A 22,758-nucleotide genomic window follows, 5' to 3' on the forward strand; every position below is an offset into this window, starting at 1 on the left:
TTATCTCGTCATCCGTAAATTTCATGTTTTGCCTCTCCGTTTAAGTTACATAAAAAAAAATCCGCTTGCTACAAGTAAAAACTATAAATTAAGTTTGGAAGCTTATTCAATTTGCTTTACGATGAAAACAAGTTTTTGGTTGGCAAGTTATTTTTTTTTATTTGAAATAGTATGAAATTCAACTATACCTGTTAATTTGCATAAGAGGAAAATACGTGCATTTGATGAAAAGTGATGCCGTATTTTATTTGCCTGGCTATATTGAAAAAGCGGAAACTGCATGTGCAGCACGGACGGATTCAAGAAATAATCTCGCGACCTTTGTCGCCCTCCTTTATCAATTTTAAACGCAAATGATTGCTTTGCCGTCGATTTTTTTCCCCCGCACCAAATTGAGTAAATTTGATTTTAAAATTTTGCGCGTACACTGTAAAAATGGTAACTGAATTCGAAACAGAAGCAAACAGTGTTGTATGAACGAAAGGCAGTTACGAAATTGAAGCGACGAAGGAGGGAAAAACAATAAAGTTCTTGTTGGTTTTTTTTCCTTTATTGCGGAGGAGTGAATTTTAAACAATTATTGATATTCCGTGTGAAAGCATCATGGCGATCTGAACGTACGTAGTACGTTTTTAATCCACAGAGTTATCCTACTTTATTTGGTCCCTTTCAACAAATCGTCCTGAAAAAGTGTCCCGGTCTTTAATACACCAACGTGTTTCAATGAAATCAGTGGAAGGAGGCAAATGGCCCTCGATGCGAAGTCGATTTTTTTTATTGTATGTTTTAAATTGATGTATCGGCTGACTATAATATGTTCGAATACCTCTTTATAAAGTTACTCCTGATTTACTCAAATGGACAAATGTCAGATATCCAAGCATACTTACCTGGTACAGGGAGCACCGTGATCAAAAAGGCGGTCTCCCCAGGTCGAGGCCTTTCCATTGCACTCCGGTTAGGCTGAAGCCTGCGATTGCCCCAAATGTGGGCAACTCGGGTACGCAATTTTTTAGTGTGGGGGACTGCGTTCGCGCTATCCCCTGTTAATAAATCAAATGTAAAGAGAAGTTCCCAATAAATACTAAAACTTGAAACTGTTGTTAAACTTTTTCTTTGATACGCTGAGACTGTTCAGGAGTAGCGTAAATTATGATCGCAAACCGGTTTTCCACTCTTTTGTTTCATATCATTGTATTTCATCAATTTGAGTATACGATATAAAGAAGCAAATTAATTTCTCAGTCAGACAACTTGGTTTCTACACTTCATATAAGTAAGTTTTGTTTAAATCATTATCTCGTCATCCGTAAATTTCATGTTTTGCCTCTCCGTTTAAGTTACATAAAAAAAAATCCGCTTGCTACAAGTAAAAACTATAAATTAAGTTTGGAAGCTTATTCAATTTGCTTTACGATGAAAACAAGTTTTTGGTTGGCAAGTTATTTTTTTTTATTTGAAATAGTATGAAATTCAACTATACCTGTTAATTTGCATAAGAGGAAAATACGTGCATTTGATGAAAAGTGATGCCGTATTTTATTTGCCTGGCTATATTGAAAAAGCGGAAACTGCATGTGCAGCACGGACGGATTCAAGAAATAATCTCGCGACCTTTGTCGCCCTCCTTTATCAATTTTAAACGCAAATGATTGCTTTGCCGTCGATTTTTTTCCCCCGCACCAAATTGAGTAAATTTGATTTTAAAATTTTGCGCGTACACTGTAAAAATGGTAACTGAATTCGAAACAGAAGCAAACAGTGTTGTATGAACGAAAGGCAGTTACGAAATTGAAGCGACGAAGGAGGGAAAAACAATAAAGTTCTTGTTGGTTTTTTTTCCTTTATTGCGGAGGAGTGAATTTTAAACAATTATTGATATTCCGTGTGAAAGCATCATGGCGATCTGAACGTACGTAGTACGTTTTTAATCCACAGAGTTATCCTACTTTATTTGGTCCCTTTCAACAAATCGTCCTGAAAAAGTGTCCCGGTCTTTAATACACCAACGTGTTTCAATGAAATCAGTGGAAGGAGGCAAATGGCCCTCGATGCGAAGTCGATTTTTTTTATTGTATGTTTTAAATTGATGTATCGGCTGACTATAATATGTTCGAATACCTCTTTATAAAGTTACTCCTGATTTACTCAAATGGACAAATGTCAGATATCCAAGCATACTTACCTGGTACAGGGAGCACCGTGATCAAAAAGGCGGTCTCCCCAGGTCGAGGCCTTTCCATTGCACTCCGGTTAGGCTGAAGCCTGCGATTGCCCCAAATGTGGGCAACTCGGGTACGCAATTTTTTAGTGTGGGGGACTGCGTTCGCGCTATCCCTGTTAATAAATCAAATGTAAAGAGAAGTTCCCAATAAATACTAAAACTTGAAACTGTTGTTAAACTTTTTCTTTGATACGCTGAGACTGTTCAGGAGTAGCGTAAATTATGATCGCAAACCGGTTTTCCACTCTTTTGTTTCATATCATTGTATTTCATCAATTTGAGTATACGATATAAAGAAGCAAATTAATTTCTCAGTCAGACAACTTGGTTTCTACACTTCATATAAGTAAGTTTTGTTTAAATCATTATCTCGTCATCCGTAAATTTCATGTTTTGCCTCTCCGTTTAAGTTACATAAAAAAAAATCCGCTTGCTACAAGTAAAAACTATAAATTAAGTTTGGAAGCTTATTCAATTTGCTTTACGATGAAAACAAGTTTTTGGTTGGCAAGTTATTTTTTTTTATTTGAAATAGTATGAAATTCAACTATACCTGTTAATTTGCATAAGAGGAAAATACGTGCATTTGATGAAAAGTGATGCCGTATTTTATTTGCCTGGCTATATTGAAAAAGCGGAAACTGCATGTGCAGCACGGACGGATTCAAGAAATAATCTCGCGACCTTTGTCGCCCTCCTTTATCAATTTTAAACGCAAATGATTGCTTTGCCGTCGATTTTTTTCCCCCGCACCAAATTGAGTAATTTGATTTTAAAATTTTGCGCGTACACTGTAAAAATGGTAACTGAATTCGAAACAGAAGCAAACAGTGTTGTATGAACGAAAGGCAGTTACGAAATTGAAGCGACGAAGGAGGGAAAAACAATAAAGTTCTTGTTGGTTTTTTTTCCTTTATTGCGGAGGAGTGAATTTTAAACAATTATTGATATTCCGTGTGAAAGCATCATGGCGATCTGAACGTACGTAGTACGTTTTTAATCCACAGAGTTATCCTACTTTATTTGGTCCCTTTCAACAAATCGTCCTGAAAAAGTGTCCCGGTCTTTAATACACCAACGTGTTTCAATGAAATCAGTGGAAGGAGGCAAATGGCCCTCGATGCGAAGTCGATTTTTTTTATTGTATGTTTTAAATTGATGTATCGGCTGACTATAATATGTTCGAATACCTCTTTATAAAGTTACTCCTGATTTACTCAAATGGACAAATGTCAGATATCCAAGCATACTTACCTGGTACAGGGAGCACCGTGATCAAAAAGGCGGTCTCCCCAGGTCGAGGCCTTTCCATTGCACTCCGGTTAGGCTGAAGCCTGCGATTGCCCCAAATGTGGGCAACTCGGGTACGCAATTTTTTAGTGTGGGGGACTGCGTTCGCGCTATCCCCTGTTAATAAATCAAATGTAAAGAGAAGTTCCCAATAAATACTAAAACTTGAAACTGTTGTTAAACTTTTTCTTTGATACGCTGAGACTGTTCAGGAGTAGCGTAAATTATGATCGCAAACCGGTTTTCCACTCTTTTGTTTCATATCATTGTATTTCATCAATTTGAGTATACGATATAAAGAAGCAAATTAATTTCTCAGTCAGACAACTTGGTTTCTACACTTCATATAAGTAAGTTTTGTTTAAATCATTATCTCGTCATCCGTAAATTTCATGTTTTGCCTCTCCGTTTAAGTTACATAAAAAAAAATCCGCTTGCTACAAGTAAAAACTATAAATTAAGTTTGGAAGCTTATTCAATTTGCTTTACGATGAAAACAAGTTTTTGGTTGGCAAGTTATTTTTTTTTATTTGAAATAGTATGAAATTCAACTATACCTGTTAATTTGCATAAGAGGAAAATACGTGCATTTGATGAAAAGTGATGCCGTATTTTATTTGCCTGGCTATATTGAAAAAGCGGAAACTGCATGTGCAGCACGGACGGATTCAAGAAATAATCTCGCGACCTTTGTCGCCCTCCTTTATCAATTTTAAACGCAAATGATTGCTTTGCCGTCGATTTTTTTCCCCCGCACCAAATTGAGTAAATTTGATTTTAAAATTTTGCGCGTACACTGTAAAAATGGTAACTGAATTCGAAACAGAAGCAAACAGTGTTGTATGAACGAAAGGCAGTTACGAAATTGAAGCGACGAAGGAGGGAAAAACAATAAAGTTCTTGTTGGTTTTTTTTCCTTTATTGCGGAGGAGTGAATTTTAAACAATTATTGATATTCCGTGTGAAAGCATCATGGCGATCTGAACGTACGTAGTACGTTTTAATCCACAGAGTTATCCTACTTTATTTGGTCCCTTTCAACAAATCGTCCTGAAAAAGTGTCCCGGTCTTTAATACACCAACGTGTTTCAATGAAATCAGTGGAAGGAGGCAAATGGCCCTCGATGCGAAGTCGATTTTTTTTATTGTATGTTTTAAATTGATGTATCGGCTGACTATAATATGTTCGAATACCTCTTTATAAAGTTACTCCTGATTTACTCAAATGGACAAATGTCAGATATCCAAGCATACTTACCTGGTACAGGGAGCACCGTGATCAAAAAGGCGGTCTCCCCAGGTCGAGGCCTTTCCATTGCACTCCGGTTAGGCTGAAGCCTGCGATTGCCCCAAATGTGGGCAACTCGGGTACGCAATTTTTTAGTGTGGGGGACTGCGTTCGCGCTATCCCCTGTTAATAAATCAAATGTAAAGAGAAGTTCCCAATAAATACTAAAACTTGAAACTGTTGTTAAACTTTTTCTTTGATACGCTGAGACTGTTCAGGAGTAGCGTAAATTATGATCGCAAACCGGTTTTCCACTCTTTTGTTTCATATCATTGTATTTCATCAATTTGAGTATACGATATAAAGAAGCAAATTAATTTCTCAGTCAGACAACTTGGTTTCTACACTTCATATAAGTAAGTTTTGTTTAAATCATTATCTCGTCATCCGTAAATTTCATGTTTTGCCTCTCCGTTTAAGTTACATAAAAAAAAATCCGCTTGCTACAAGTAAAAACTATAAATTAAGTTTGGAAGCTTATTCAATTTGCTTTACGATGAAAACAAGTTTTTGGTTGGCAAGTTATTTTTTTTTATTTGAAATAGTATGAAATTCAACTATACCTGTTAATTTGCATAAGAGGAAAATACGTGCATTTGATGAAAAGTGATGCCGTATTTTATTTGCCTGGCTATATTGAAAAAGCGGAAACTGCATGTGCAGCACGGACGGATTCAAGAAATAATCTCGCGACCTTTGTCGCCCTCCTTTATCAATTTTAAACGCAAATGATTGCTTTGCCGTCGATTTTTTTCCCCCGCACCAAATTGAGTAAATTTGATTTTAAAATTTTGCGCGTACACTGTAAAAATGGTAACTGAATTCGAAACAGAAGCAAACAGTGTTGTATGAACGAAAGGCAGTTACGAATTGAAGCGACGAAGGAGGGAAAAACAATAAAGTTCTTGTTGGTTTTTTTTCCTTTATTGCGGAGGAGTGAATTTTAAACAATTATTGATATTCCGTGTGAAAGCATCATGGCGATCTGAACGTACGTAGTACGTTTTTAATCCACAGAGTTATCCTACTTTATTTGGTCCCTTTCAACAAATCGTCCTGAAAAAGTGTCCCGGTCTTTAATACACCAACGTGTTTCAATGAAATCAGTGGAAGGAGGCAAATGGCCCTCGATGCGAAGTCGATTTTTTTTATTGTATGTTTTAAATTGATGTATCGGCTGACTATAATATGTTCGAATACCTCTTTATAAAGTTACTCCTGATTTACTCAAATGGACAAATGTCAGATATCCAAGCATACTTACCTGGTACAGGGAGCACCGTGATCAAAAAGGCGGTCTCCCCAGGTCGAGGCCTTTCCATTGCACTCCGGTTAGGCTGAAGCCTGCGATTGCCCCAAATGTGGGCAACTCGGGTACGCAATTTTTTAGTGTGGGGGACTGCGTTCGCGCTATCCCCTGTTAATAAATCAAATGTAAAGAGAAGTTCCCAATAAATACTAAAACTTGAAACTGTTGTTAAACTTTTTCTTTGATACGCTGAGACTGTTCAGGAGTAGCGTAAATTATGATCGCAAACCCGGTTTTCCACTCTTTTGTTTCATATCATTGTATTTCATCAATTTGAGTATACGATATAAAGAAGCAATTAATTTCTCAGTCAGACAACTTGGTTTCTACACTTCATATAAGTAAGTTTTGTTAAATCATTATCTCGTCATCCGTAAATTTCATGTTTTGCCTCTCCGTTTAAGTTACATAAAAAAAAATCCGCTTGCTACAAGTAAAAACTATAAATTAAGTTTGGAAGCTTATTCAATTTGCTTTACGATGAAAACAAGTTTTTGGTTGGCAAGTTATTTTTTTTTATTTGAAATAGTATGAAATTCAACTATACCTGTTAATTTGCATAAGAGGAAAATACGTGCATTTGATGAAAAGTGATGCCGTATTTTATTTGCCTGGCTATATTGAAAAAGCGGAAACTGCATGTGCAGCACGGACGGATTCAAGAAATAATCTCGCGACCTTTGTCGCCCTCCTTTATCAATTTTAAACGCAAATGATTGCCTTTGCCGTCGATTTTTTTCCCCCGCACCAAATTGAGTAAATTTGATTTTAAAATTTTGCGCGTACACTGTAAAATGGTAACTGAATCGAAACAGAAGCAAACAGTGTTGTATGAACGAAAGGCAGTTACGAAATTGAAGCGACGAAGGAGGGAAAAACAATAAAGTTCTTGTTGGTTTTTTTTCCTTTATTGCGGAGGAGTGAATTTTAAACAATTATTGATATTCCGTGTGAAAGCATCATGGCGATCTGAACGTACGTAGTACGTTTTTAATCCACAGAGTTATCCTACTTTATTTGGTCCCTTTCAACAAATCGTCCTGAAAAAGTGTCCGGTCTTTAATACACAACGTGTTTCAATGAAATCAGTGGAAGGAGGCAAATGGCCCTCGATGCGAAGTCGATTTTTTTTATTGTATGTTTTAAATTGATGTATCGGCTGACTATAATATGTTCGAATACCTCTTTATAAAGTTACTCCTGATTTACTCAAATGGACAAATGTCAGATATCCAAGCATACTTACCTGGTACAGGGAGCACCGTGATCAAAAAGGCGGTCTCCCCAGGTCGAGGCCTTTCCATTGCACTCCGGTTAGGCTGAAGCCTGCGATTGCCCCAAATGTGGGCAACTCGGGTACGCAATTTTTTAGTGTGGGGGACTGCGTTCGCGCTATCCCCTGTTAATAAATCAAATGTAAAGAGAAGTTCCCAATAAATACTAAAACTTGAAACTGTTGTTAAACTTTTTCTTTGATACGCTGAGACTGTTCAGGAGTAGCGTAAATTATGATCGCAAACCGGTTTTCCACTCTTTTGTTTCATATCATTGTATTTCATCAATTTGAGTATACGATATAAAGAAGCAAATTAATTTCTCAGTCAGACAAACTTGGTTTCTACACTTCATATAAGTAAGTTTTGTTTAAATCATTATCTCGTCATCCGTAAATTTCATGTTTTGCCTCTCCGTTTAAGTTACATAAAAAAAAATCCGCTTGCTACAAGTAAAAACTATAAATTAAGTTTGGAAGCTTATCAATTTGCTTTACGATGAAAACAAGTTTTTGGTGGCAAGTTATTTTTTCTATTTGAAATAATATGAAATTCAACTATACCTGTTAATTTGCATAAGAGGAAAATACGTGCATTTGATGAAAAGTGATGCCGTATTTATTTGCCTGGCTATATCGAAAAAGCGGAAACTGCATGTGCAGCACGGACGGATTCAAGAAATAATCTCGCGACCTTTGTCGCCCTCCTTTATCAATTTTAAACGCAAATGATTGCCTTTGCCGTCGATTTTTTTCCCCCGCACCAAATTGAGTAATTTGATTTTAAAATTTTGCGCGTACACTGTAAAGATGGTAACTGAATTCGAAACAGAAGCAAACAGCGTTGTATGACGAAAGGCAGTTACGAATTGAAGCGACGAGGAGGGAAAAACAATAAAGTTCTTGTTGGTTTTTTTTTCCTTTATTGCGGAGGAGTGAATTTTAAACAATTATTGATATTCCGTGTGCAAGCATCATGGCGATCTGAACGTACGTAGTACGTTTTTAATCCACAGAGTTATCCTACTTTATTTGGTCCCTTTCAACAAATCGTCCTGAAAAAGTGTCCCGGTCTTTAATACACCAACGTGTTTCAATGAAATCAGTGGAAAGAGGCAATGGCCCTCGATGCGAGTCGATTTTTTTTATTGTATGTTTTAAATTGATGTATCGGCTGACTATAATATGTTCGAATACCTCTTTATAAAGTTACTCCTGATTTACTCAAATGACAAATGTCAGATATCCAAGCATACTTACCTGGTACAGGGAGCACCGTGATCAAAAAGGCGGTCTCCCCAGGTCGAGGCCTTTCCATTGCACTCCGGTTAGGCTGAAGCCTGCGATTGCCCCAAATGTGGGCAACTCGGGTACGCAATTTTTTAGTGTGGGGGACTGCGTTCGCGCTATCCCCTGTTAATAAATCAAATGTAAAGAGAAGTTCCCAATAAATACTAAAACTTGAAACTGTTGTTAAACTTTTTCTTTGATACGCTGAGACTGTTCAGAGTAGCGTAAATTGTGATCGCAAACCGGTTTTCCACTCTTTTGTTTCATATCATTGTATTTCATCAATTTGAGTATACGATATAAAGAAGCAAATTAATTTCTCAGTCAGACAACTTGGTTTCTACACTTCATATAAGTAAGTTTTGTTTAAATCATTATCTCGTCATCCGTAAATTTCATGTTTTGCCTCTCCGTTTAAGTTACATAAAAAAAAAATCCGCTTGCTACAAGTAAAAACTATAAATTAAGTTTGGAAGCTTATTCAATTTGCTTTACGATGAAAACAAGTTTTTGGTTGGCAAGTTATTTTTTTTTATTTGAAATAGTATGAAATTCAACTATACCTGTTAATTTGCATAAGAGGAAAATACGTGCATTTGATGAAAGTGATGCCGTATTTTATTTGCCTGGCTATATTGAAAAAGCGGAAACTGCATGTGCAGCACGGACGGATTCAAGAAATAATCTCGCGACCTTTGTCGCCCTCCTTTATCAATTTTAAACGCAAATGATTGCTTTGCCGTCGATTTTTTTCCCCCGCACCAAATTGAGTAAATTTGATTTTAAAATTTTGCGCGTACACTGTAAAAATGGTAACTGAATTCGAAACAGAAGCAAACAGTGTTGTATGAACGAAAGGCAGTTACGAAATTGAAGCGACGAAGGAGGGAAAAACAATAAAGTTCTTGTTGGTTTTTTTTCCTTTATTGCGGAGGAGTGAATTTTAAACAATTATTGATATTCCGTGTGAAAGCATCATGGCGATCTGAACGTACGTAGTACGTTTTTAATCCACAGAGTTATCCTACTTTATTTGGTCCCTTTCAACAAATCGTCCTGAAAAAGTGTCCCGGTCTTTAATACACCAACGTGTTTCAATGAAATCAGTGGAAGGAGGCAAATGGCCCTCGATGCGAAGTCGATTTTTTTTATTGTATGTTTTAAATTGATGTATCGGCTGACTATAATATGTTCGAATACCTCTTTATAAAGTTACTCCTGATTTACTCAAATGGACAAATGTCAGATATCCAAGCATACTTACCTGGTACAGGGAGCACCGTGATCAAAAAGGCGGTCTCCCCAGGTCGAGGCCTTTCCATTGCACTCCGGTTAGGCTGAAGCCTGCGATTGCCCCAAATGTGGGCAACTCGGGTACGCAATTTTTTAGTGTGGGGGACTGCGTTCGCGCTATCCCCTGTTAATAAATCAAATGTAAAGAGAAGTTCCCAATAAATACTAAAACTTGAAACTGTTGTTAAACTTTTTCTTTGATACGCTGAGACTGTTCAGGAGTAGCGTAAATTATGATCGCAAACCGGTTTTCCACTCTTTTGTTTCATATCATTGTATTTCATCAATTTGAGTATACGATATAAAGAAGCAAATTAATTTCTCAGTCAGACAACTTGGTTTCTACACTTCATATAAGTAAGTTTTGTTTAAATCATTATCTCGTCATCCGTAAATTTCATGTTTTGCCTCTCCGTTTAAGTTACATAAAAAAAAATCCGCTTGCTACAAGTAAAAACTATAAATTAAGTTTGGAAGCTTATTCAATTTGCTTTACGATGAAAACAAGTTTTTGGTTGGCAAGTTATTTTTTTTTATTTGAAATAGTATGAAATTCAACTATACCTGTTAATTTGCATAAGAGGAAAATACGTGCATTTGATGAAAAGTGATGCCGTATTTTATTTGCCTGGCTATATTGAAAAAGCGGAAACTGCATGTGCAGCACGGACGGATTCAAGAAATAATCTCGCGACCTTTGTCGCCCTCCTTTATCAATTTTAAACGCAAATGATTGCTTTGCCGTCGATTTTTTTCCCCCGCACCAAATTGAGTAAATTTGATTTTAAAATTTTGCGCGTACACTGTAAAAATGGTAACTGAATTCGAAACAGAAGCAAACAGTGTTGTATGAACGAAAGGCAGTTACGAAATTGAAGCGACGAAGGAGGGAAAAACAATAAAGTTCTTGTTGGTTTTTTTTCCTTTATTGCGGAGGAGTGAATTTTAAACAATTATTGATATTCCGTGTGAAAGCATCATGGCGATCTGAACGTACGTAGTACGTTTTTAATCCACAGAGTTATCCTACTTTATTTGGTCCCTTTCAACAAATCGTCCTGAAAAAGTGTCCCGGTCTTTAATACACCAACGTGTTTCAATGAAATCAGTGGAAGGAGGCAAATGGCCCTCGATGCGAAGTCGATTTTTTTTATTGTATGTTTTAAATTGATGTATCGGCTGACTATAATATGTTCGAATACCTCTTTATAAAGTTACTCCTGATTTACTCAAATGGACAAATGTCAGATATCCAAGCATACTTACCTGGTACAGGGAGCACCGTGATCAAAAAGGCGGTCTCCCCAGGTCGAGGCCTTTCCATTGCACTCCGGTTAGGCTGAAGCCTGCGATTGCCCCAAATGTGGGCAACTCGGGTACGCAATTTTTTAGTGTGGGGGACTGCGTTCGCGCTATCCCCTGTTAATAAATCAAATGTAAAGAGAAGTTCCCAATAAATACTAAAACTTGAAACTGTTGTTAAACTTTTTCTTTGATACGCTGAGACTGTTCAGGAGTAGCGTAAATTATGATCGCAAACCGGTTTTCCACTCTTTTGTTTCATATCATTGTATTTCATCAATTTGAGTATACGATATAAAGAAGCAAATTAATTTCTCAGTCAGACAACTTGGTTTCTACACTTCATAAAGTAAGTTTTGTTTAAATCATTATCTCGTCATCCGTAAATTTCATGTTTTGCCTCTCCGTTTAAGTTACATAAAAAAAAATCCGCTTGCTACAAGTAAAAACTATAAATTAAGTTTGGAAGCTTATTCAATTTGCTTTACGATGAAAACAAGTTTTTGGTTGGCAAGTTATTTTTTTTTATTTGAAATAGTATGAAATTCAACTATACCTGTTAATTTGCATAAGAGGAAAATACGTGCATTTGATGAAAAGTGATGCCGTATTTTATTTGCCTGGCTATATTGAAAAAGCGGAAACTGCATGTGCAGCACGGACGGATTCAAGAAATAATCTCGCGACCTTTGTCGCCCTCCTTTATCAATTTTAAACGCAAATGATTGCTTTGCCGTCGATTTTTTTCCCCCGCACCAAATTGAGTAAATTTGATTTTAAAATTTTGCGCGTACACTGTAAAAATGGTAACTGAATTCGAAACAGAAGCAAACAGTGTTGTATGAACGAAAGGCAGTTACGAAATTGAAGCGACGAAGGAGGGAAAAACAATAAAGTTCTTGTTGGTTTTTTTTTCCTTTATTGCGGAGGAGTGAATTTTAAACAATTATTGATATTCCGTGTGAAAGCATCATGGCGATCTGAACGTACGTAGTACGTTTTTAATCCACAGAGTTATCCTACTTTATTTGGTCCCTTTCAACAAATCGTCCTGAAAAAGTGTCCCGGTCTTTAATACACCAACGTGTTTCAATGAAATCAGTGGAAGGAGGCAAATGGCCCTCGATGCGAAGTCGATTTTTTTTATTGTATGTTTTAAATTGATGTATCGGCTGACTATAATATGTTCGAATACCTCTTTATAAAGTTACTCCTGATTTACTCAAATGGACAAATGTCAGATATCCAAGCATACTTACCTGGTACAGGGAGCACCGTGATCAAAAAGGCGGTCTCCCCAGGTCGAGGCCTTTCCATTGCACTCCGGTTAGGCTGAAGCCTGCGATTGCCCCAAATGTGGGCAACTCGGGTACGCAATTTTTTAGTGTGGGGGACTGCGTTCGCGCTATCCCCTGTTAATAAATCAAATGTAAAGAGAAGTTCCCAATAAATACTAAAACTTGAAACTGTTGTTAAACTTTTTCTTTGATACGCTGAGACTGTTCAGGAGTAGCGTAAATTATGATCGCAAACCGGTTTTCCACTCTTTTGTTTCATATCATTGTATTTCATCAATTTGAGTATACGATATAAAGAAGCAAATTAATTTCTCAGTCAGACAACTTGGTTTCTACACTTCATATAAGTAAGTTTTGTTTAAATCATTATCTCGTCATCCGTAAATTTCATGTTTTTGCCTCTCCGTTTAAGTTACATAAAAAAAAAATCCGCTTGCTACAAGTAAAAACTATAAATTAAGTTTGGAAGCTTATTCAATTTGCTTTACGATGAAAACAAGTTTTTGGTTGGCAAGTTATTTTTTTTTATTTGAAATAGTATGAAATTCAACTATACCTGTTAATTTGCATAAGAGGAAAATACGTGCATTTGATGAAAAGTGATGCCGTATTTTATTTGCCTGGCTATATTGAAAAAGCGGAAACTGCATGTGCAGCACGGACGGATTCAAGAAATAATCTCGCGACCTTTGTCGCCCTCCTTTATCAATTTTAAACGCAAATGATTGCTTTGCCGTCGATTTTTTTCCCCCGCACCAAATTGAGTAAATTTGATTTTAAAATTTTGCGCGTACACTGTAAAAATGGTAACTGAATTCGAAACAGAAGCAAACAGTGTTGTATGAACGAAAGGCAGTTACGAAATTGAAGCGACGAAGGAGGGAAAAACAATAAAGTTCTTGTTGGTTTTTTTTCCTTTATTGCGGAGGAGTGAATTTTAAACAATTATTGATATTCCGTGTGAAAGCATCATGGCGATCTGAACGTACGTAGTACGTTTTTAATCCACAGAGTTATCCTACTTTATTTGGTCCCCTTTCAACAAATCGTCCTGAAAAAGTGTCCCGGTCTTTAATACACCAACGTGTTTCAATGAAATCAGTGGAAGGAGGCAAATGGCCCTCGATGCGAAGTCGATTTTTTTTATTGTATGTTTTAAATTGATGTATCGGCTGACTATAATATGTTCGAATACCTCTTTATAAAGTTACTCCTGATTTACTCAAATGGACAAATGTCAGATATCCAAGCATACTTACCTGGTACAGGGAGCACCGTGATCAAAAAGGCGGTCTCCCCAGGTCGAGGCCTTTCATTGCACTCCGGTTAGGCTGAAGCCTGCGATTGCCCCAAATGTGGGCAACTCGGGTACGCAATTTTTTAGTGTGGGGGACTGCGTTCGCGCTATCCCCTGTTAATAAATCAAATGTAAAGAGAAGTTCCCATAAATACTAAAACTTGAAACTGTTGTTAAACTTTTTCTTTGATACGCTGAGACTGTTCAGGAGTAGCGTAAATTATGATCGCAAACCGGTTTCCACTCTTTTGTTTCATATCATTGTATTTCATCAATTTGAGTATACGATATAAAGAAGCAAATTAATTTCTCAGTCAGACAACTGGTTTCTACACTTCATATAAGTAAGTTTTGTTTAAATCATTATCTCGTCATCCGTAAATTTCATGTTTTGCCCTCTCCGTTTAAGTTACATAAAAAAAAATCCGCTTGCTACAAGTAAAAACTATAAATTAAGTTTGGAAGCTTATTCAATTTGCTTTACGATGAAAACAAGTTTTTGGTTGGCAAGTTATTTTTTTTTATTTGAAATAGTATGAAATTCAACTATACCTGTTAATTTGCATAAGAGGAAAATACGTGCATTTGATGAAAAGTGATGCCGTATTTTATTTGCCTGGCTATATTGAAAAAGCGGAAACTGCATGTGCAGCACGGACGGATTCAAGAAATAATCTCGCGACCTTTTGTCGCCCTCCTTTATCAATTTTAAACGCAAATGATTGCTTTGCCGTCGATTTTTTTTCCCCCGCACCAAATTGAGTAAATTTGATTTAAAATTTTGCGCGTACACTGTAAAAATGGTAAACTGAATTCGAAACAGAAGCAAACAGTGTTGTATGAACGAAAGGCAGTTACGAAATTGAAGCGACGAAGGAGGGGAAAAACAATAAAGTTCTTGTTGGTTTTTTTTCCTTTATTGCGGAGGAGTGAATTTTAAACAATTATTGATATTCCGTGTGAAAGCATCATGGCGATCTGAACGTACGTAGTACGTTTTTAATCCACAGAGTTATCCTACTTTATTTGGTCCCTTTCAACAAATCGTCCTGAAAAAGTGTCCCGGTCTTTAATACACCAACGTGTTTCAATGAAATCAGTGGAAGGAGGCAAATGGCCCTCGATGCGAAGTCGATTTTTTTTATTGTATGTTTTAAATTGATGTATCGGCTGACTATAATATGTTCGAATACCTCTTTATAAGTTACTCCTGATTTACTCAAATGGACAAATGTCAGATATCCAAGCATACTTACCTGGGTACAGGGAGCACCGTGATCAAAAAGGCGGTCTCCCCAGGTCGAGGCCTTTCCATTGCACTCCGGTTAGGCTGAAGCCTGCGATTGCCCCAAATGTGGGCAACTCGGGTACGCAATTTTTTAGTGTGGGGGACTGCGTTCGCGCTATCCCCTGTTAATAAATCAAATGTAAAGAGAAGTTCCCAATAAATACTAAAACTTGAAACTGTTGTTAAACTTTTTCTTTGATACGCTGAGACTGTTCAGGAGTAGCGTAAATTATGATCGCAAACCGGTTTTCCACTCTTTTGTTTCATATCATTGTATTTCATCAATTTGAGTATACGATATAAAGAAGCAAATTAATTTCTCAGTCAGACAACTTGGTTTCTACACTTCATATAAGTAAGTTTTGTTTAAATCATTATCTCGTCATCCGTAAATTTCATGTTTTGCCTCTCCGTTTAAGTTACATAAAAAAAAATCCGCTTGCTACAAGTAAAAACTATAATTAAGTTTGGAAGCTTATTCAATTTGCTTTACGATGAAAACAAGTTTTTGGTTGGCAAGTTATTTTTTTTTATTTGAAATAGTATGAAATTCAACTATACCTGTTAATTTGCATAAGAGGAAAATACGTGCATTTGATGAAAAGTGATGCCGTATTTTATTTGCCTGGCTATATTGAAAAAGCGGAAACTGCATGTGCAGCACGGACGGATTCAAGAAATAATCTCGCGACCTTTGTCGCCCTCCTTTATCAATTTTAAACGCAAATGATTGCTTTGCCGTCGATTTTTTTTCCCCCGCACCAAATTGAGTAAATTGATTTTAAAATTTTGCGCGTACACTGTAAAAATGGTAACTGAATTCGAAACAGAAGCAAACAGTGTTGTATGAACGAAAGGCAGTTACGAAATTGAAGCGACGAAGGAGGGAAAAACAATAAAGTTCTTGTTGGTTTTTTTTCCTTTATTGCGGAGGAGTGAATTTTAAACAATTATTGATATTCCGTGTGAAAGCATCATGGCCGATCTGAACGTACGTAGTACGTTTTTAATCCACAGAGTTATCCTACTTTATTTGGTCCCTTTCAACAAATCGTCCTGAAAAAGTGTCCCCGGTCTTTAATACACCAACGTGTTTCAATGAAATCAGTGGAAGGAGGCAAATGGCCCTCGATGCGAAGTCGATTTTTTTTATTGTATGTTTTAAATTGATGTATCGGCTGACTATAATATGTTCGAATACCTCTTTATAAAGTTACTCCTGATTTACTCAAATGGACAAATGTCAGATATCCAAGCATACTTACCTGGTACAGGGAGCACCGTGATCAAAAAGGCGGTCTCCCCAGGTCGAGGCCTTTCCATTGCACTCCGGTTAGGCTGAAGCCTGCGATTGCCCCAAATGTGGGCAACTCGGGTACGCAATTTTTTAGTGTGGGGGACTGCGTTCGCGCTATCCCCTGTTAATAAATCAAATGTAAAGAGAAGTTCCCAATAAATACTAAAACTTGAAACTGTTGTTAAACTTTTTCTTTGATACGCTGAGACTGTTCAGGAGTAGCGTAAATTATGATCGCAAACCGGTTTTCCACTCTTTTGTTTCATATCATTGTATTTCATCAATTTGAGTATACGATATAAAGAAGCAAATTAATTTCTCAGTCAGACAACTTGGTTTCTACACTTCATATAAGTAAGTTTTGTTTAAATCATTATCTCGTCATCCGTAAATTTCATGTTTTGCCTCTCCGTTTAAGTTACATAAAAAAAAAATCCGCTTGCTACAAGTAAAAACTATAAATTAAGTTTGGAAGCTTATTCAATTTGCTTTACGATGAAAACAAGTTTTTGGTTGGCAAGTTATTTTTTTTTATTTGAAATAGTATGAAATTCAACTATACCTGTTAATTTGCATAAGAGGAAAATACGTGCATTTGATGAAAAGTGATGCCGTATTTTATTTGCCTGGCTATATTGAAAAAGCGGAAACTGCATGTGCAGCACGGACGGATTCAAGAAATAATCTCGCGACCTTTGTCGCCCTCCTTTATCAATTTTAAACGCAAATGATTGCTTTGCCGTCGATTTTTTTCCCCCGCACCAAATTGAGTAAATTTGATTTTAAAATTTTGCGCGTACACTGTAAAAATGGTAACTGAATTCGAAACAGAAGCAAACAGTGTTGTATGAACGAAAGGCAGTTACGAAATTGAAGCGACGAAGGAGGGAAAAACAATAAAGTTCTTGTTGGTTTTTTTTCCTTTATTGCGGAGGAGTGAATTTTAAACAATTATTGATATTCCGTGTGAAAGCATCATGGCGATCTGAACGTACGTAGTACGTTTTTAATCCACAGAGTTATCCTACTTTATTTGGTCCCTTTCAACAAATCGTCCTGAAAAAGTGTCCGGTCTTTAATACACCAACGTGTTTCAATGAAATCAGTGGAAGGAGGCAAATGGCCCCTCGATGCGAAGTCGATTTTTTTTATTGTATGTTTTAAATTGATGTATCGGCTGACTATAATATGTTTCGAATACCTCTTTATAAAGTTACTCCTGATTTACTCAAATGGACAAATGTCAGATATCCAAGCATACTTACCTGGTACAGGGAGCACCGTGATCAAAAAGGCGGTCTCCCCAGGTCGAGGCCTTTCCATTGCACTCCGGTTAGGCTGAAGCCTGCGATTGCCCCAAATGTGGGCAACTCGGGTACGCAATTTTTTTAGTGTGGGGGACTGCGTTCGCGCTATCCCCTGTTAATAAATCAAATGTAAAGAGAAGTTCCCAATAAATACTAAAACTTGAAACTGTTGTTAAACTTTTTCTTTGATACGCTGAGACTGTTCAGGAGTAGCGTAAATTATGATCGCAAACCGGTTTTCCACTCTTTTGTTTCATATCATTGTATTTCATCAATTTGAGTATACGATATAAAGAAGCAAATTAATTTCTCAGTCAGACAACTTGGTTTCTACACTTCATATAAGTAAGTTTTGTTTAAATCATTATCTCGTCATCCGTAAATTTCATGTTTTGCCTCTCCGTTTAAGTTACATAAAAAAAAATCCGCTTGCTACAAGTAAAAACTATAATTAAGTTTGGAAGCTTATCAATTTGCTTTACGATGAAAACAAGTTTTTGGTTGGCAAGTTATTTTTTTTATTTGAAATAGTATGAAATTCAACTATACCTGTTAATTTGCATAAGAGGAAAATACGTGCATTTGATGAAAAGTGATGCCGTATTTTATTGCCTGGCTATATTGAAAAAAGCGGAAACTGCATGTGCAGCACGGACGGATTCAAGAAATAATCTCGCGACTTTGTCGCCCTCCTTTATCAATTTTAAACGCAATGATTGCTTTGCCGTCGATTTTTTTCCCCCGCACCAAATTGAGTAAATTTGATTTTAAAATTTTGCGCGTACACTGTAAAAATGGGTAACTGAATTCGAAACAGAAGCAAACAGTGTTGTATGAACGAAAGGCAGTTACGAAATTGAAGCGACGAAGGAGGGAAAAACAATAAAGTTCTTGTTGGTTTTTTTTCCTTTATTGCGGAGGAGTGAATTTTAAACAATTATTGATATTCCGTGTGAAAGCATCATGGCGATCTGAACGTACGTAGTACGTTTTTAATCCACAGAGTTATCCTACTTTATTTGGTCCCTTTCAACAAATCGTCCTGAAAAAAGTGTCCCGGTCTTTAATACACCAACGTGTTTCAATGAAATCAGTGGAAGGAGGCAAATGGCCCTCGATGCGAAGTCGATTTTTTTATTGTATGTTTTAAATTGATGTATCGGCTGACTATAATATGTTCGAATACCTCTTTATAAAGTTACTCCTGATTTACTCAAATGGACAAATGTCAGATATCCAAGCATACTTACCTGGTACAGGGAGCACCGTGATCAAAAAGGCGGTCTCCCCAGGTCGAGGCCTTTCCATTGCACTCGGTTAGGCTGAAGCCTGCGATTGCCCCAAATGTGGGCAACTCGGGTACGCAATTTTTTAGTGTGGGGGACTGCGTTCGCGCTATCCCCTGTTAATAAATCAAATGTAAAGAGAAGTTCCCAATAAATACTAAAACTTGAAACTGTTGTTAAACTTTTTCTTGATACGCTGAGACTGTTCAGGAGTAGCGTAAATTATGATCGCAAACCGGTTTTCCACTCTTTTGTTTCATATCATTGTATTTCATCAATTTGAGTATACGATATAAAGAAGCAAATTTAATTTCTCAGTCAGACAACTTGGTTTCTACACTTCATATAAGTAAGTTTTGTTTAAATCATTATCTCGTCATCCGTAAATTTCATGTTTTGCCTCTCCGTTTAAGTTACATAAAAAAAAATCCGCTTGCTACAAGTAAAAACTATAAAATTAAGTTTGGAAGCTTATTCAATTTGCTTTACGATGAAAACAAGTTTTTGGTTGGCAAGTTATTTTTTTTTTATTTGAAATAGTATGAAATTCAACTATACCTGTTAATTTGCATAAGAGGAAAATACGTGCATTTGATGAAAAGTGATGCCGTATTTTATTTGCCTGGCTATATTGAAAAAGCGGAAACTGCATGTGCAGCACGGACGGATTCAAGAAATAATCTCGCGACCTTTGTCGCCCTCCTTTATCAATTTTAAACGCAAATGATTGCTTTGCCGTCGATTTTTTTCCCCGCACCAAATTGAGTAAATTTGATTTTAAAATTTTGCGCGTACACTGTAAAAATGGTACTGAATTCGAAACAGAAGCAAACAGTGTTGTATGAACGAAAGGCAGTTACGAAATTGAAGCGACGAAGGAGGGAAAAACAATAAAGTTCTTGTTGGTTTTTTTTCCTTTATTGCGGAGAGTGAATTTTAAACAATTATTGATATTCCGTGTGAAAGCATCATGGCGATCTGAACGTACGTAGTACGTTTTTAATCCACAGAGTTATCCTACTTTATTTGGTCCCTTTCAACAAATCGTCCTGAAAAAGTGTCCCGGTCTTTAATACACCAACGTGTTTCAATGAAATCAGTGGAAGGAGGCAAATGGCCCTCGATGCGAAGTCGATTTTTTTTTATTGTATGTTTTAAATTGATGTATCGGCTGACTATAATATGTTCGAATACCTCTTTATAAAGTTACTCCTGATTTACTCAAATGGACAAATGTCAGATATCCAAGCATACTTACCTGGTACAGGGAGCACCGTGATCAAAAAGGCGGTCTCCCCAGGTCGAGGCCTTTTCCATTGCACTCCGGTTAGGCTGAAGCCTGCGATTGCCCCAAATGTGGGCAACTCGGGTACGCAATTTTTTAGTGTGGGGGACTGCGTTCGCGCTATCCCCTGTTAATAAATCAAATGTAAAGAGAAGTTCCCAATAAATACTAAAACTTGAAACTGTTGTTAAACTTTTTCTTTGATACGCTGAGACTGTTCAGGAGTAGCGTAAATTATGATCGCAAACCGGTTTTCCACTCTTTTGTTTCATATCATTGTATTTCATCAATTTGAGTATACGATATAAAGAAGCAAATTAATTTCTCAGTCAGACAACTTGTTTCTACACTTCATATAAGTAAGTTTTGTTTAAATCATTATCTCGTCATCCGTAAATTTCGATGTTTTGCCTCTCCGTTTAAGTTACATAAAAAAAAATCCGCTTGCTACAAGTAAAAACTATAAATTAAGTTTGGAAGCTTATTCAATTTGCTTACGATGAAAACAAGTTTTTGGTTGGCAAGTTATTTTTTTTTATTTGAAATAGTATGAAATTCAACTATACCTGTTAATTTGCATAAGAGGAAAATACGTGCATTTGATGAAAGTGATGCCGTATTTTATTTGCCTGGCTATATTGAAAAAGCGGAAACTGCATGTGCAGCACGGACGGATTCAAGAAATAATCTCGCGACCTTTGTCGCCCTCCTTTATCAATTTTAAACGCAAATGATTGCTTTGCCGTCGATTTTTTTCCCCCGCACCAAATTGAGTAAATTTGATTTTAAAATTTTGCGCGTACACTGTAAAAATGGTAACTGAATTCGAAACAGAAGCAAAACAGTGTTGTATGAACGAAAGGCAGTTACGAAATTGAAGCGACGAAGGAGGGAAAAACAATAAAGTTCTTGTTGGTTTTTTTTCCTTTATTGCGGAGGAGTGAATTTTAAACAATTATTGATATTCCGTGTGAAAGCCATCATGGCGATCTGAACGTACGTAGTACGTTTTTAATCCACAGAGTTATCCTACTTTATTTGGTCCCTTTCAACAAATCGTCCTGAAAAAGTGTCCCGGTCTTTAATACACCAACGTGTTTCAATGAAATCAGTGGAAGGAGGCAAATGGCCCTCGATGCGAAGTCGATTTTTTTTATTGTATGTTTTAAATTGATGTATCGGCTGACTATAATATGTTCGAATACCTCTTTATAAAGTTACTCCTGATTTACTCAAATGGACAAATGTCAGATATCCAAGCATACTTACCTGGTACAGGGAGCACCGTGATCAAAAAGGCGGTCTCCCCAGGTCGAGGCCTTTCCATTGCACTCCGGTTAGGCTGAAGCCTGCGATTGCCCCAAATGTGGGCAACTCGGGTACGCAATTTTTTAGTGTGGGGGACTGCGTTCGCGCTATCCCCTGTTAATAAATCAAATGTAAAGAGAAGTTCCCAATAAATACTAAAACTTGAAACTGTTGTTAAACTTTTTCTTTGATACGCTGAGACTGTTCAGGAGTAGCGTAAATTATGATCGCAAACCGGTTTTCACTCTTTTGTTTCATATCATTGTATTTCATCAATTTGAGTATACGATATAAAGAAGCAAATTAATTTCTCAGTCAGACAACTTGGTTTCTACACTTCATATAAGTAAGTTTTGTTTAAATCATTATCTCGTCATCCGTAAATTTCATGTTTTGCCTCTCCGTTTAAGTTACATAAAAAAAAATCCGCTTGCTACAAGTAAAAACTATAAATTAAGTTTGGAAGCTTATTCAATTTGCTTTACGATGAAAACAAGTTTTTGGTTGGCAAGTTATTTTTTTTTATTTGAAATAGTATGAAATTCAACTATACCTGTTAATTTGCATAAGAGGAAAATACGTGCATTTGATGAAAAGTGATGCCGTATTTTATTTGCCTGGCTATATTGAAAAAGCGGAAACTGCATGTGCAGCACGGACGGATTCAAGAAATAATCTCGCGACCTTTGTCGCCCTCCTTTATCAATTTTAAACGGCAAATGATTGCTTTGCCGTCGATTTTTTTTCCCCCGCACCAAATTGAGTAAATTGATTTTAAAATTTTGCGCGTACACTGTAAAAATGGTAACTGAATTCGAAACAGAAGCAAACAGTGTTGTATGAACGAAAGGCAGTTACGAAATTGAAGCGACGAAGGAGGGAAAAACAATAAAGTTCTTGTTGGTTTTTTTTCCTTTATTGCGGAGGAGTGAATTTTAAACAATTATTGATATTCCGTGTGAAAGCATCATGGCGATCTGAACGTACGTAGTACGTTTTTAATCCACAGAGTTATCCTACTTTATTTGGTCCCTTTCAACAAATCGTCCTGAAAAAGTGTCCCGGTCTTTAATACACCAACGTGTTTCAATGAATCAGTGGAAGGAGGCAAATGGCCCTCGAT

At 36.7% G+C, this 22,758-nt stretch overlaps 17 non-coding genes across 17 annotated transcripts; all 17 read left to right on the plus strand.

The window, feature by feature from the left end:
- The first annotated feature begins 882 nt into the window (after window positions 1-882).
- Window positions 883-1,046, plus strand: LOC134698393 (U1 spliceosomal RNA). Its single transcript, XR_010103352.1, has one exon. It is a non-coding gene; the product is annotated as a U1 spliceosomal RNA (small nuclear RNA).
- Window positions 1,047-2,177: 1,131 nt separating this feature from the next.
- On the plus strand, window positions 2,178-2,341 carry LOC134698439 (U1 spliceosomal RNA). The gene has a single exon (XR_010103396.1). It is a non-coding gene; the product is annotated as a U1 spliceosomal RNA (small nuclear RNA).
- Window positions 2,342-3,470: 1,129 nt separating this feature from the next.
- Window positions 3,471-3,634, plus strand: LOC134698395 (U1 spliceosomal RNA). The gene has a single exon (XR_010103354.1). It is a non-coding gene; the product is annotated as a U1 spliceosomal RNA (small nuclear RNA).
- A 1,130-nt stretch (window positions 3,635-4,764) lies between these two features.
- LOC134698396 (U1 spliceosomal RNA) lies at window positions 4,765-4,928 on the plus strand. Its single transcript, XR_010103355.1, has one exon. It is a non-coding gene; the product is annotated as a U1 spliceosomal RNA (small nuclear RNA).
- Window positions 4,929-6,058: 1,130 nt separating this feature from the next.
- On the plus strand, window positions 6,059-6,222 carry LOC134698397 (U1 spliceosomal RNA). Its single transcript, XR_010103356.1, has one exon. It is a non-coding gene; the product is annotated as a U1 spliceosomal RNA (small nuclear RNA).
- A 1,127-nt stretch (window positions 6,223-7,349) lies between these two features.
- Window positions 7,350-7,513, plus strand: LOC134698398 (U1 spliceosomal RNA). The gene has a single exon (XR_010103357.1). It is a non-coding gene; the product is annotated as a U1 spliceosomal RNA (small nuclear RNA).
- A 1,123-nt stretch (window positions 7,514-8,636) lies between these two features.
- On the plus strand, window positions 8,637-8,800 carry LOC134698399 (U1 spliceosomal RNA). Its single transcript, XR_010103358.1, has one exon. It is a non-coding gene; the product is annotated as a U1 spliceosomal RNA (small nuclear RNA).
- A 1,130-nt stretch (window positions 8,801-9,930) lies between these two features.
- On the plus strand, window positions 9,931-10,094 carry LOC134698400 (U1 spliceosomal RNA). The gene has a single exon (XR_010103359.1). It is a non-coding gene; the product is annotated as a U1 spliceosomal RNA (small nuclear RNA).
- Window positions 10,095-11,225: 1,131 nt separating this feature from the next.
- LOC134698401 (U1 spliceosomal RNA) lies at window positions 11,226-11,389 on the plus strand. Its single transcript, XR_010103360.1, has one exon. It is a non-coding gene; the product is annotated as a U1 spliceosomal RNA (small nuclear RNA).
- Window positions 11,390-12,520: 1,131 nt separating this feature from the next.
- Window positions 12,521-12,684, plus strand: LOC134698402 (U1 spliceosomal RNA). The gene has a single exon (XR_010103361.1). It is a non-coding gene; the product is annotated as a U1 spliceosomal RNA (small nuclear RNA).
- A 1,134-nt stretch (window positions 12,685-13,818) lies between these two features.
- On the plus strand, window positions 13,819-13,981 carry LOC134698461 (U1 spliceosomal RNA). Its single transcript, XR_010103418.1, has one exon. It is a non-coding gene; the product is annotated as a U1 spliceosomal RNA (small nuclear RNA).
- A 1,131-nt stretch (window positions 13,982-15,112) lies between these two features.
- On the plus strand, window positions 15,113-15,277 carry LOC134698465 (U1 spliceosomal RNA). The gene has a single exon (XR_010103422.1). It is a non-coding gene; the product is annotated as a U1 spliceosomal RNA (small nuclear RNA).
- A 1,132-nt stretch (window positions 15,278-16,409) lies between these two features.
- On the plus strand, window positions 16,410-16,573 carry LOC134698403 (U1 spliceosomal RNA). Its single transcript, XR_010103362.1, has one exon. It is a non-coding gene; the product is annotated as a U1 spliceosomal RNA (small nuclear RNA).
- A 1,133-nt stretch (window positions 16,574-17,706) lies between these two features.
- On the plus strand, window positions 17,707-17,871 carry LOC134698455 (U1 spliceosomal RNA). The gene has a single exon (XR_010103412.1). It is a non-coding gene; the product is annotated as a U1 spliceosomal RNA (small nuclear RNA).
- A 1,127-nt stretch (window positions 17,872-18,998) lies between these two features.
- On the plus strand, window positions 18,999-19,161 carry LOC134698457 (U1 spliceosomal RNA). Its single transcript, XR_010103414.1, has one exon. It is a non-coding gene; the product is annotated as a U1 spliceosomal RNA (small nuclear RNA).
- Window positions 19,162-20,292: 1,131 nt separating this feature from the next.
- On the plus strand, window positions 20,293-20,457 carry LOC134698458 (U1 spliceosomal RNA). The gene has a single exon (XR_010103415.1). It is a non-coding gene; the product is annotated as a U1 spliceosomal RNA (small nuclear RNA).
- Window positions 20,458-21,588: 1,131 nt separating this feature from the next.
- On the plus strand, window positions 21,589-21,752 carry LOC134698404 (U1 spliceosomal RNA). The gene has a single exon (XR_010103363.1). It is a non-coding gene; the product is annotated as a U1 spliceosomal RNA (small nuclear RNA).
- The last annotated feature ends 1,006 nt before the right edge of the window (window positions 21,753-22,758 follow it).

Source organism: Mytilus trossulus, chromosome 14 (assembly GCF_036588685.1).
Source record: "Mytilus trossulus isolate FHL-02 chromosome 14, PNRI_Mtr1.1.1.hap1, whole genome shotgun sequence".
In the NCBI taxonomy this organism is placed as follows: domain Eukaryota; kingdom Metazoa; phylum Mollusca; class Bivalvia; order Mytilida; family Mytilidae; genus Mytilus; species Mytilus trossulus.